We start from the raw sequence: 12,192 nt of genomic DNA, 5'->3' as shown, positions 1-12,192 counted from the left end.
CATTTCATCCTCAGAATAACTTTGAGTGAAATATTATTATCCCCATATTATAGATGAGGAAATTTAAGGTTTAAGATTAATTAAGATTGCTTAGGTAACATGCCCAGATCACTCAGCAAGGATATAAAGGAACCAATCTGGGAATCCAAACAGTCTGTGTGGAGCCTGTTTGCTTTGCCACTAAGTTACCTGCACATCAGGACTACACTTATTTGATTAATCCAGTGAGTGGCATGGGACCAGATCCCCACTAATGGAGTGTATGCACTATGAGAGGCAAAGTCCTCCTTCAGCACAAGTTCATTAAACCAAAATCCCCTTTACTGGAGCCTTGTGCTTTTATCAAAAAAGAAAATCAGGAGTTCCAGCTCTAACAAGACCACTGTGGCTACCTCAGAGCAGAAATAATCTCTGGCCCTCACTGGCTCTCATTAATGCTCTGCCTGTTAGATCAGCTGAAAGCCAGGTGCCCCAGGTATCCGAGGTAAACACATTACACAGTGAAGAAAATTGAGAAGAAGGGGCACAAATGGAAGGAATGTGGGAACTGTTGCAAAAGCCACTGGGGCAGTGCTGTCATGCCTGGAGGAGGCACTACGCAAAGCCTCCAGACCCATTCTTTCTTCTCTTCTCATCAGTCTAATGATTGTGGAGGATTCCTTTGTGCCTCCTCTCCTTCAGACACTACTCTATGTGCAATAATAGATTGAATATTAATATTTATATGTATCCCATCAATGATCCCATAAGGTATCAGTATTATCTACAATTTAAAATGAGGAAAGTGACGAAAAAATATTTCCAAGATCACTCAAGGGATATGTGACACAGAGGCAGGATTCAAAACTAGGTGGTTTGGTTCCAGAGTTATCATAAACTATCACATTGCATTTCCTCTCAATGGTTGCATAGAATAGATCAATTGTGTTCGTCCAGAATCATTTTAATTGATACATTTTGTGTCTGGTACATATGACAAAAGGAAAATTATTTGTCTGCTTACTACAGAATTCGTAAGGAACGTTGTATCATCCTTTATGAAAAACACAGCTTTTTTTTATTTTGAAAATTGATTTAGTTTTATGTTTAATAATATATGACTTGACTTTTTTTAAGTAGTGTTTCTTGAGATGTAATAAAAACACAACATTATGTGGTTATCTTATTGTCTCTCCACACCTGAACCTCAATACATCTACAATCCAGTCACTGCCCTGTATCAGAAGGATCTGAAGTCACTCTCTAACATATTAAAAAGCAGTACGGGGCATATGTAAACAGACTTAGTTATGTGAAAATAGTCCCCCTTGAGATCTTATTTAAGCACAGTACTCCCAGGTATCTATTAAAAAAAAAAATAGAAGACTTATTCCTAGATCCAAGATTATTAGCATTAAATTTCACCACAATTTACTGAAAAGATGCAAATTTATTCCATCTTTCATTACTTTCAGCTTCCTTGAGGAATCTAAATCTTTTCTCCACATCAAACTTTTACATATAACTCCACAGCCTTAAACAAGTGGTTGGCCTACCCCATCAACACGGCATTTAAATGGCAACCGAAAATCTCGAGATCTTTGACTTGATAATATAGAATTATGTTATCTGTTATAATTCTACATTTTAAGCACACAGCCGTGATGCAAATGACCCCAACACACTCTCAGTAGTTACACAATCACCCCAAATTCTCCTCATTTGTTTTCAACATGGTCCTCACTTGCAGGGCTCCAAAAGGAAGGAATTTAAACATCCTTACCTGAGGAAATAAATTATTCCAAGTCACAAAAATGTTAAAGGCAGCTTTGTAAATACTGTTAAAGACATATAAGACAAAGGCTTGCCAAAATTATCAGAAAAATAGGTATTGGGCTGCAGAATATCATGTTTATTCATGTAACTCTTCAGCCCAGTACCAGAAGATTATAACATTCTCATTGAAATTTCAAGTGTGCATAGTTATACTCTGCAAGGGACACGATGGCCTTGGATTTTTAAAAGGGTGTGGCCCATAATCACTTGGAATAAAGTTATCAAAACTGTGCAGCCATTCATATTATCCTACTCAGGTAATCTTCATTGTCTGCATTACAGTAAAGCCCAGGATTTGTGTCATATACAGAACAGTCACTAAAGAATCTCCTGGGATATAGGAGGATTTGCAGCATTGTCACAGACATGAATATAAGATAAAACTTGATTTTGTTATGGTTTGTCAATCATCAGTAAAGATATTTTCCTAAATATCTCCTCATGAGGTTTTTTAATAACATGGTCAAAGACTCTGAATACTTTAAAATTTAGTTATTGTTAAGTAGACATTACTGAACACTATGTTATGCCTATAAAGTGTGGCTTCTTCACAGAGATTTTCCACTTACACTTGCTAGGAGGCGGCAGAAATGACTCTTGAAAGAACTGAACCTATCACAATGGAATTGACTCCCAAGGTAAGAATGTGTTAACAGATTTCCCAGGGATACTTTCCACAAGAACCAGGGTGCTTACAATATCATTCCAGTTAATGTTACAAGATACTTAAAAATTAAAAAAAAAAAAATTCACTCCAAAGATTGTGGAGATTTAGCATTAACTGAATATGCTGTTTTTAAGTTATGTATAGGAACCCATAGTGATTTAAACCAAATGAACTCATTTTAAAACAAAGCCTAGACGGCAGGGAATGGGGGGAAAAAAAAAGACATGCTCACATGCTATTGCTTTTAGAGATGGTTCCAAGAATATGGGTATATTTAAGTCCCAAAGAAAGTCAACAGTTGATGAAACAAGGTCACAGAGAGCCATGTCTCACAATCCCTACTTCCAAAGCTTGGATCCAAGGAACTGAGAAGTGCCCTCTGAGAATGACACATAGGGAGAAAACAGCAAGAAAAATTAGGAAATCCCTCTTGCCTGATCAGCTAGGAGATTATACTAATTATGGATGGCATTAAAAAGGGAATGAAGGTCCAGATTCCACCAATGAATATTTCAGACCTTATTAGCTGAGTTTCACAGTGATTCCAGGTAAGAAGAGCCTGGGTAAATGACAGGGGAAAGATAACAAGGAAAATAAGACATGATAAAAGAAATAGAAATGCTACAATATATCAAATTTAGGCCTGGGTTAGATAGGAAGCTGAGAGAATTTCTCCTGGGGCATAACCCCCCTGAAGATGGTCAGGAAGCTTCTAATAGAACAGAAGCTACTTGGATTTATCTCTCCCTGTGGGGCACTCTACAGCAAGAATTGGTAAGAATTTTTTAGGAAAACAAATATTTAAGTCTGAAATCAGAGAGAAAGAAAAGGCATGAAAGGTACAAACTGGTTTACCTACACATTGTAGGAGTGGAAAGGCACAGACAGCTGTAAGGCAGGCAGCCTTTTACCAGAGCTCTAAGTGAGCTGGTAACAGAGATCTATTTTCTAATCTGCTTTGTTCCCTGACTCTTCAATCCTCTCAGAAACTTCATGTGGAGAAAAAAGTTCTTTTCACAGCCTTGATTATAAAATTATCTAATACTATTAAAACCTTACCTAATGCCTAACAGAAACCATAGAACAGGTCAGAGTTTTGAGTATCCCTAGATTTATTCCAATTTCACCACAACAAGCAAAGAGTCATGACCTAGAGTAATGGAGAAAACAGTCTCAGTCATTGGATTTCTCATCAGTGCAAGTTTTCCAGAATGTCAAGAAGTTATCAACTTCCAATTCTCTTCTAGAATATCATGATTTCATAAACTTTCTTCCACTGAAACTTCACTTTACAATATTCATTCCGGACATAAGATAAAAATGTCCTTTATAGGGGCACCTGGATGGCTCAGATGGTTGGGCATCTGCTTTCGGCTCAGGTCATGATCCCAGGGTGGGATCATGCCCTGCATTGGGCTCCCTGCTCAGTGGGGAGTCTGCTTCTCCCTCTGCCCTTCCCCCTGCTCTCGATCTCTCTCTTTCTCAAATAAATAAATAAATAAATAAATAAAATCTTTTTTAAAAAGTCCTTTACACTAAAGCATCAATGTTTTTTGAAAATGTTTAATAAAGTTCTATTTTTATCTTTTTAAAAATTTATTTTCCAGATTTATTGAGATATAATTAACTGATAACATCTTATAAGTTTAAGGTATAAATCTGTTGACTTAATACATTTATATATTTCCAAATGATCACCACCTGAGCACTAGGGAACACCTCCATTTTGTCACATAATTATTATTTCTTTTTTTTTCAAGATTTTATTTATTTATTTGAGACAGAGAGAGAGTATGAGAGAGAGTATGAGTGGGGAGGAGGGGCAGAGGGAGAGAGAGAAGCAGACTCCTCCCTGGGCAGGGAGGGGCTCAATCCCAGGATTCTGGGATCATGACCTGAGCCAAAGACAAAGGCTTAACTGACTGAGCCACCCAGGCATCCACATAATTACCATTTCTTTTTTGCTGTGAAAACATTTAAGATCTACTCAATTAGCTACATTCAAATATAAAATAAAGTATTACCTATAGTCACCACGCTGTACATTATATTCGAAGAACTTGTTAATCTTACAACTGGAAGTCTATACCCTTTGAACAATATCCTCCTTTTTCCCTATCCAAGCTCCTGGTAAGTACCACCTTACGCTATTTCTCTGAGTTTGGCTTTTTTAGATTCCATATATAAGTTATATCATACAGTATTTGACTTTCTACATATGACTTATTTCACTTAGCATAATGCTCTCAAAGTTCATCCAAATTGTCACAAATGGCAAGATTTTTTCCTTTCTTGTGGCTGAATTTTATACATACATTAAAATATAAATTTATATAAATATATGCCACATCTTTATAGAGTCATCTGTTGATGGACACTTAAGTTAGTCACATAACTTGGCAATTGTGAATAATGTTATTATAACCATGAAAGTACAGATATCTTTATGAGATCCTGATTTCAATTCCTTTGGACATATACCTAGAAGTGAGATATTGCTGAATTGTATGGTAGTTCTATTATTAATTTTTTGAGGAAACTCCATACTGTTTTTCATAGTGGTTCTACCAGTTTTCACTCCCACCAACAGTATAGAAGTGTTCTTTACACCCTTGCAAACACTTGCTATCTGTTGTCTTTTTGGTAATAGCCATTCAAACAAGTGTAAGGTAATATCTCATTGTTGATTGATTTTCATTTCCCTGATATTTGTTGATGTTGAGCACCTTTTCATATACTTGTTGGCTATTTGTATGTTGTCTCTGGAAAGCAGTCTATTCAGTTCCTTGGCCCATTTTTATTTTTTTAGATTATTATTTTTTTTATTTATTTGACAGAGATAGAGACTGCCAGCGAGAGAGGGAACACAAGTAGGGGGAGTGGGAGAGGAAGAAGCAGGCCCATAGCGGAGGAGCCTGATGTGGGGCTCGATCCCATAACGCCGGGATCACGCCCTGAGCCGAAGGCAGACGCCTAACCGCTGTGCCACCCAGGTGCCCCTCCTTGGCCCATTTTTTAACTGGGTTGGTATTTTTTCTTATTGAGTTGTATGAGTTATTTATGTATTTTGAATAGTGACCCTTTATCAGCTATGTGATTTGCAAATATTTTCTCCCATTCTGTAGGTTGATTATTTCATTTGTGGATTGTTTCTTTTGCTGTATTTTAGTTTGATGTTGTCTATTTGACTTTTGCTTTTGTTGCTTGTGCTTTTTGTGTTATATCCTGGAAATCCGTTGTCAAGACCAATGTCAAGGAGCTATTTCCCTATGTTTTCTTATAAGAGTTTTTCACTTTCAAGTCTTATGTTTAAGTTTTTTAATCCATTTCAAGTGCTTTTTTGTGTATGGTTTAAGTGGGGGTTCAATTTCATTCTTCTGCATGTGGTTATTCTGTTTTCCCAGCACTATTATTGAAAAGACTATTCTTTCCTCATTGGGTGTTCTTAGCTTTTTTGTTAAATATTAATTAAACATAAATGTGGGCCTTATTTCTGGGCTTTCTATTGTGTTCATTGATCTGTCTATTTTTATGCCAATACCTTACTGTTTGATTTCTGGAACTTTGGAGAATAGTTTGAAATTAAGAAATGTGCTGCCTTCAGCTTTGTTCTTTTTTCTCAGGATTGCTTTGGCTAGTTGGGGTTGTTTTGTAGCTCCATACACATGTTAGAGTTATTTTTTCTCTATTTCTGTGAAAAAATGCCATTGGAATTTTGATAGGGATTGCATTGCCTCTGTAGGTGACTTTGGTAGTATAACCATTTTAACAATATCAAGTCTTCCAACCCATGCCTTCCTTTCATTTGTTTGTGTGTTCTTCAATTTCTTTCATCGAAGTCTTATAGTTTTCAGTGTATACATCTTTCACTTCTTTGGTTAAATTTTTTTTCCTAAGTATTGTATAGCTGTTTTTTATGCTATTACAAATGTGATTGTCTTCTTTATTTCTTTCTCAGGTGTTTTGTTGCTAGTGTTTAAACACAACTCTTATCTGTATGTTGATTTTATGTCTGGCAACATTACTGAATTCTTTGATGAGTTAGTTTTGACAGGTTTTTGGTGGAGTCTTAGAATTCACTATATATGTGACTGTATCATCTGTAAACAGAGACAATTTTACTTCTTTCCTATTTGGATGCCTTTTTTTTTCTCCTTGTCTCATTGCTCTAGCTAGGACTTCTAGTACTGTGTGAATAATAGTGGTAAGAGTAGGCACCTCTGTCTTGTTCTTGATCTTAGCAGAAAAGTTTTCAACCCCTTATCATTGAATGTAATGTTGGCTATGAGTTTGTGATATAAGGCCTTTATTGTGTTGAAGTATTGTTCCTTCCATATCCAATTTGTTGAGGGTTTATATCATGATAGGATGTTATATTTGATCAAATGCTTTTTTTGCATCTATTGAGATGAGCATTTAAATTTTCTTTCATTATCTGATTGTGGTATATCACATTTATTGATTTGCATATGTTGAGCCATCCTTTCACCCCAGGGATAGATCCCACTTATCACAATAAGAAATCTTTTTAATGTGCTGATGAATTAGGTTTGATAATATTTTGTTGAGAATTTTCTCATCTATATTCACCAGGGGTTTTGGTCTGTAATTTTTTTTTCTCATAGTGTTTTTATCTGGCTTTGGTATCAGGGTAATGTTGGCCTCATAAATGAATTTGGGAATAGAACCTCTTCTTCAATTTTTTTTGAAGAGTTTGGGAAGTATTGGCAGTAATTCTTTAGATGTTTGATAGAATTTACCAGTGACATCATCTTTTGTGTGTTAGGACTTTTTTGTGTTAGGAGGTTTTTCATTACTGATTCAATTCCTTTCTCATTATTAGCATGTTCAGATTTTCTATTTCTTCTTGATTCAGTCTTGTATATTTCTAGAAAATTATCCATTTCTTCTGTTACCAGTTTGTTGGCATATAATCATTCATAGTAGTCTTTCATTATTCTTTGTATTTCTGTGATATCACTTGTAATGTCTCCTCTTTCATTTCTAATTTCATTTGAGTTACCTCTCTTTGTTCCTGAGGTAATCTAGCTAAAGTTTGTCAATTTTGTTTATCTTTTCAAAACACCAACTCTTTGTTTTATTCATTTTTCTATTGTGTTTCTAGTTTTTATTTAATTTATTTCTGCTATAATCTTAATTTTCTTCCTTCTGCTAACTTTGGGCTTGGTTTGTTCTTTTTCTCGTTCCTTCAGGTGTAAAGTGAAGTTGGTGATTTGAGATCTTTCTTTTTTCTTAATATAGGTGTTTATTGCCATAAACGTCCCTCTTAGAATTGCTTTTGCAGCCTCCCATAGGTTTTGATATGTTGTGTTTCCTTTTATGCTTGTTTCAAGATATTTCTTCATTTCCCTTTTTGTTTCTCTTGACCCATTAGTTGTTCAGTAGCATGTTTTCTAAACTCCACAAATTTGTAGATTTTCCAGCTTTTTTCCTGTTACTGACTTTTAGTTTTATACCATCATGGTCAGAAAAGGTACTTGGTATGATTTCAGTCTTTTAAAATTTGCTTTGCTAAGACTTGTTTTGTGTCCTATAATTTGATCTATTCTGGAGAATGTTCTGTGTACACTTGAGAAAAATCTCTACTGCTGTTGAATAGAATGTTCTGTTTATATCTTTGTCTAAAGTATGGTTCAAATCCAATGTTTCCTTGTTGATTTTCTGTCTGGATTACCCATCCCTTCACTTTGAGCCTATGTGTCCTTACACCTGAAGTGAGTATCTTAGAGGTAGCACATAGTTGGGGCTTGTTTTTTTTTAACCATCTTGTCACTCTGTGCCTTTGGATTAGAGGATTCAATCTATTAACATTTAAAGTGTTAGGTGGACTCTGGGAAACAAACTGAGGATTTCAGGGGTGTGGGGTAGGGGGATGGCTTAGCCAGGTGATGGGTATTAAGGAAGGAACATATTGCAATGAGCACTGGGTGTTATACACAAACAGTGAATCATGGAACACTACATCAAAAACTAAAGAAGTACCGTATGGTAACTAACATAACATAAAAAAGAAATGTTAGGTTTTAAGCTCAAAAAAAAATAAAGTAGTAGGGTAAAGATTTACTAATGCCGTCTTATTGTTACCTGGATGTTCTGTAGTTTCATTTTACTCTTCTTCCTTTCTTGCTGTCTTCCTTGGTAAATTGATTATTGTCCATATGGTATGCTATGATTCCCTTCTCTTTATCTTTTGTGTAGCTGTGGTAGATTTTTGTTTTGTGGTTCTCCTGAGGCTGGCCCAAAACATCTTATATATTTATTATGTATTTAACAGTCCATTTTTTGCTGAAAACAATTTATCATACATTGCATATATCATTCTATTTTTTACTTCCCTTTTATGTTTTTGATGTCACCATTTACATTCTTTAATACTCTGTATCCATTAACAATTTGTTGAAACTATAGCTATTTTTAATATTTTTCTCCTTTAACCTTTATACTAGAGTTAAGTAGTCAATTAACACATCACCATATTCCTGTATTAGGTATTCTGAATCTCACTATATGCTTACCTTTACCAGTGTGTTATATATTTTTGTGTATTTATGTTACTAATTAGCATCCTTGTGGTTCAGCTTGAAAAACTTCTCAGCATTTCTTGTAAGGCAGGTTTAGTTGTAATAAATTTCCTCAGCTTTTATTTATTAGTGAAAGTTTTTACTTAGTCTTCAATTCTGAAGGACAACTTTCCTGTGTTAAGTATTCTTGGTTGGTAGTTTGCTTATTTTAGCACTCTGAAAATATCATACCATTCCCTTCTGGCCTCTGCTGAGAAATCCACTAATAGCCTTATGGGGTTCCCTTTCAAGAGAATTTTTTTTCTCTTGCTGCTTTTAAAATTCTCTGTTTGTCTTTGGTTTTAAACAGGTTTATTATGTGCTTTGAAGAAAATCATTTTGGATTGAAATTTTGAGGTGACCTATTAGTTTCAGTGAACTTGAATTTCCAAATCTATCCCCAGGTTAGGGAAATTCTCAGCCATTATTCATTTAAATAAGCTTTCTACTCCTTCCTCTTTTTTTTTTTTCTCCTGATGTCCTATAATTCCCATATGCTATTTATTTATTTATTTATTTATTTATTTATTTATTTTGCTCTTCTGATTAGATCATTTCAATTGATCTGTCTTCTAGTTAATTGGTTCTTTCTTCTACTTTTTCAAGTCTCTTATTGAAACTCTCTATTGAGTTCATCAGTTCAGCCATTGTATCTTTTGGCTTCAAAATCATGTTTGGTTCTTTTTTATGTTTTCTCACTCTTTGTTGAACTTCTCATTTTGTTTTTGTGCTGTTTTCCTCATATTGCTATACTATTTATTTGTGTTCTCTTGTAGCACTCAGAGTATCTGTACAACAATTATTTTTAATTCTTTGTTGGGAAATTCCTAGATCTCCATTTTCTGGGGGCTGGTTACTAGAAGTTTAGTGTATTTCTTTGGTTAAACATACTTCTCTGATTCTTCATGATCTCTGTAGTCTTCTGTAATTCTCTGTGCTTTTGAAGAAGCACCAACCTTTTCCAAACTTTATGGACTGACTTTGGTAAAGGAAGCCTTTCACTTCTCAGTGGGGTCATGCTGGATTTTGCTTTGACCCTAGGTCTAGTGATGCAAGTTGCCAATTGTGGAGACACATGGTGGCACTGGGCCCAGGAGGACATGATATTCTTTAGCTCAGGTCTCTGGATCAACAACAGTGTGGTCCTTGGCAAGCACTGCAGGGGTCCACAGTGGCTGCAAGAACTTTTGGGGTCCTAAAATGGCACCTCTGGTCTAGTAACAAGGGATTAGAGCAGGCAGCAATGGTGACCAGAGCCAGTGGTGTGCGCACACTCAGCTACTGAGGCCACCTGCAGGTCCCTATATAGTTAAAGGGACCAGATGTAAACACATGTAGTGATGGGAGCCTGGGTAAATAACCGGGGCCAAGGCCAACCATAGGCTCACTGGAAGCTGCAAAGACCTTGACTTTCAGCCTGCTCTTCTCTGGCTGCACACTCTACCTCTAGGTGTCCACACTTCAGTGGAGTCTGGTGATAGAGTCAGGCTATGGGATGCAGGTGCACAGCTATAGGGACTAACAGTAGATGGGCACTAGTGCCAGCCAGTGACAAAAGGCAGGGCTTGACCTAGGCCCACAAGCAGCTGTAGAGTACCTGGCTGTCAATGACTTCACATGGCTTCCCACTCTTCCCTGTGTGTGTATATGAAGCACCAATGTTGTAATAACGCAAAAACAATGTTGTCTACACCTCTAAAAGAATCCCTGATGAAGAATACATCACTAGTATGATATTTCAAAAACACTTCTAATGATAAGCATTTTTTGTTGTTGTTGTTTTTTATAATAATTTTTTATTATGTTATGTTAGTCACCATACAGTATATCCTTAGTTTTTGGTGTAACATTCCATGATTCATTATTTGTGTATAACACCCAGTGCACCATGCAATATATGTCCTCCTTAATACCCATCACCAGCAATGATATACATTTTTAGTGTGTACTAGGATATTCACTGCAAATTCATGACATCTGACTTCAACTGAGACCTCAAAATTTCTCTGTTGACCTCTCTTTTCATTCTCATTATTTAGTAAAATTGTCATAATTGTTATTCAAAATATACCTCTCTTTAAACCTTGAGTGAGTCTTTCAGCCCCTGCTCTGAGAGAAAAAAATATCATTCTTGTTTCATTATCATTATCTATTCCAAGGTTACCTGTATATCTGTGACCAAAATATCACCCTCTCCCACTTCCATTGAGATAGTTAATATAAGCAAAATCAGATCCTTGATTAAATTCCTTTTCAGGTGTTTATTTCCCCTTCTTCATCATCCCAATAAATTGCATAATTATCCAAACTACGCAAGCTAAAAACTTGGGAATAATGTCTCAATATTCTCTCAAAACTCAACATCTGATATATTATCATTTCTTATTGATTCTATCTCAAAAATATGTCCCAGTTCATTCATATGTATCTAGCTCCATAGCCTCCAACTTTGTGCAAGCTAATATCTTTTTTGATTAAAGCAAAGTCTTCCTAAATGATATTTCTGCTTTCATTCTTGTTCTATCCAATCCATTTTTTCACTTAGTAATTGGAGAAATATGTATTTTTTTATTGTAAGTTTTATATGTTAATAAATAGTGCCTTCCTTTAGCATTTAGAATAAAATCTCAATCCTTTATCATGGCTTTAAGAGTCCCATATGATTTTCCCAGGTTACATTCAGATCTTTCCACTCTTTCCCTCACTCACTAGTCTCCAACCTCATTGATCTTCATTTGGTTCTTCAAGCATGCCAAATATTTCCTTTCCTTACACATTTGGATGTCTCCTCTCCTTGGAACATTCTTATTCTTTGGTTTCATTCATTTATGTCTTATCCTAGCACTCTATTTGTCTCCATTTAGAATCATTCTGTTTGTCTTTTTGTCAATTGTTGTTCGTTTCCTCCATTAGACTTGTATCCATGAAGGCAGGAGCTATAGTAGACTAATTCACACATACTATCATCAACCAAACGTGTAATAACGGTCAATCAGAAAGAGTAAATGAAGGCATATATTCCCAAAAACTACCACCCAAAGTCATTTGAACATAATAGGGTAACACCTAGAATTTTACATTTTATAATAAAAGAAATTACTCAATATTTTTCAGAGTGAAATGTTGCTT

This window comes from Ursus americanus, chromosome 29, assembly GCF_024610735.1.
Source record: "Ursus americanus isolate L20-20 chromosome 29, mUrsAme1.1.p, whole genome shotgun sequence".
NCBI lineage: Eukaryota > Metazoa > Chordata > Mammalia > Carnivora > Ursidae > Ursus > Ursus americanus.
This window is presented reverse-complemented; position numbering follows the sequence as displayed.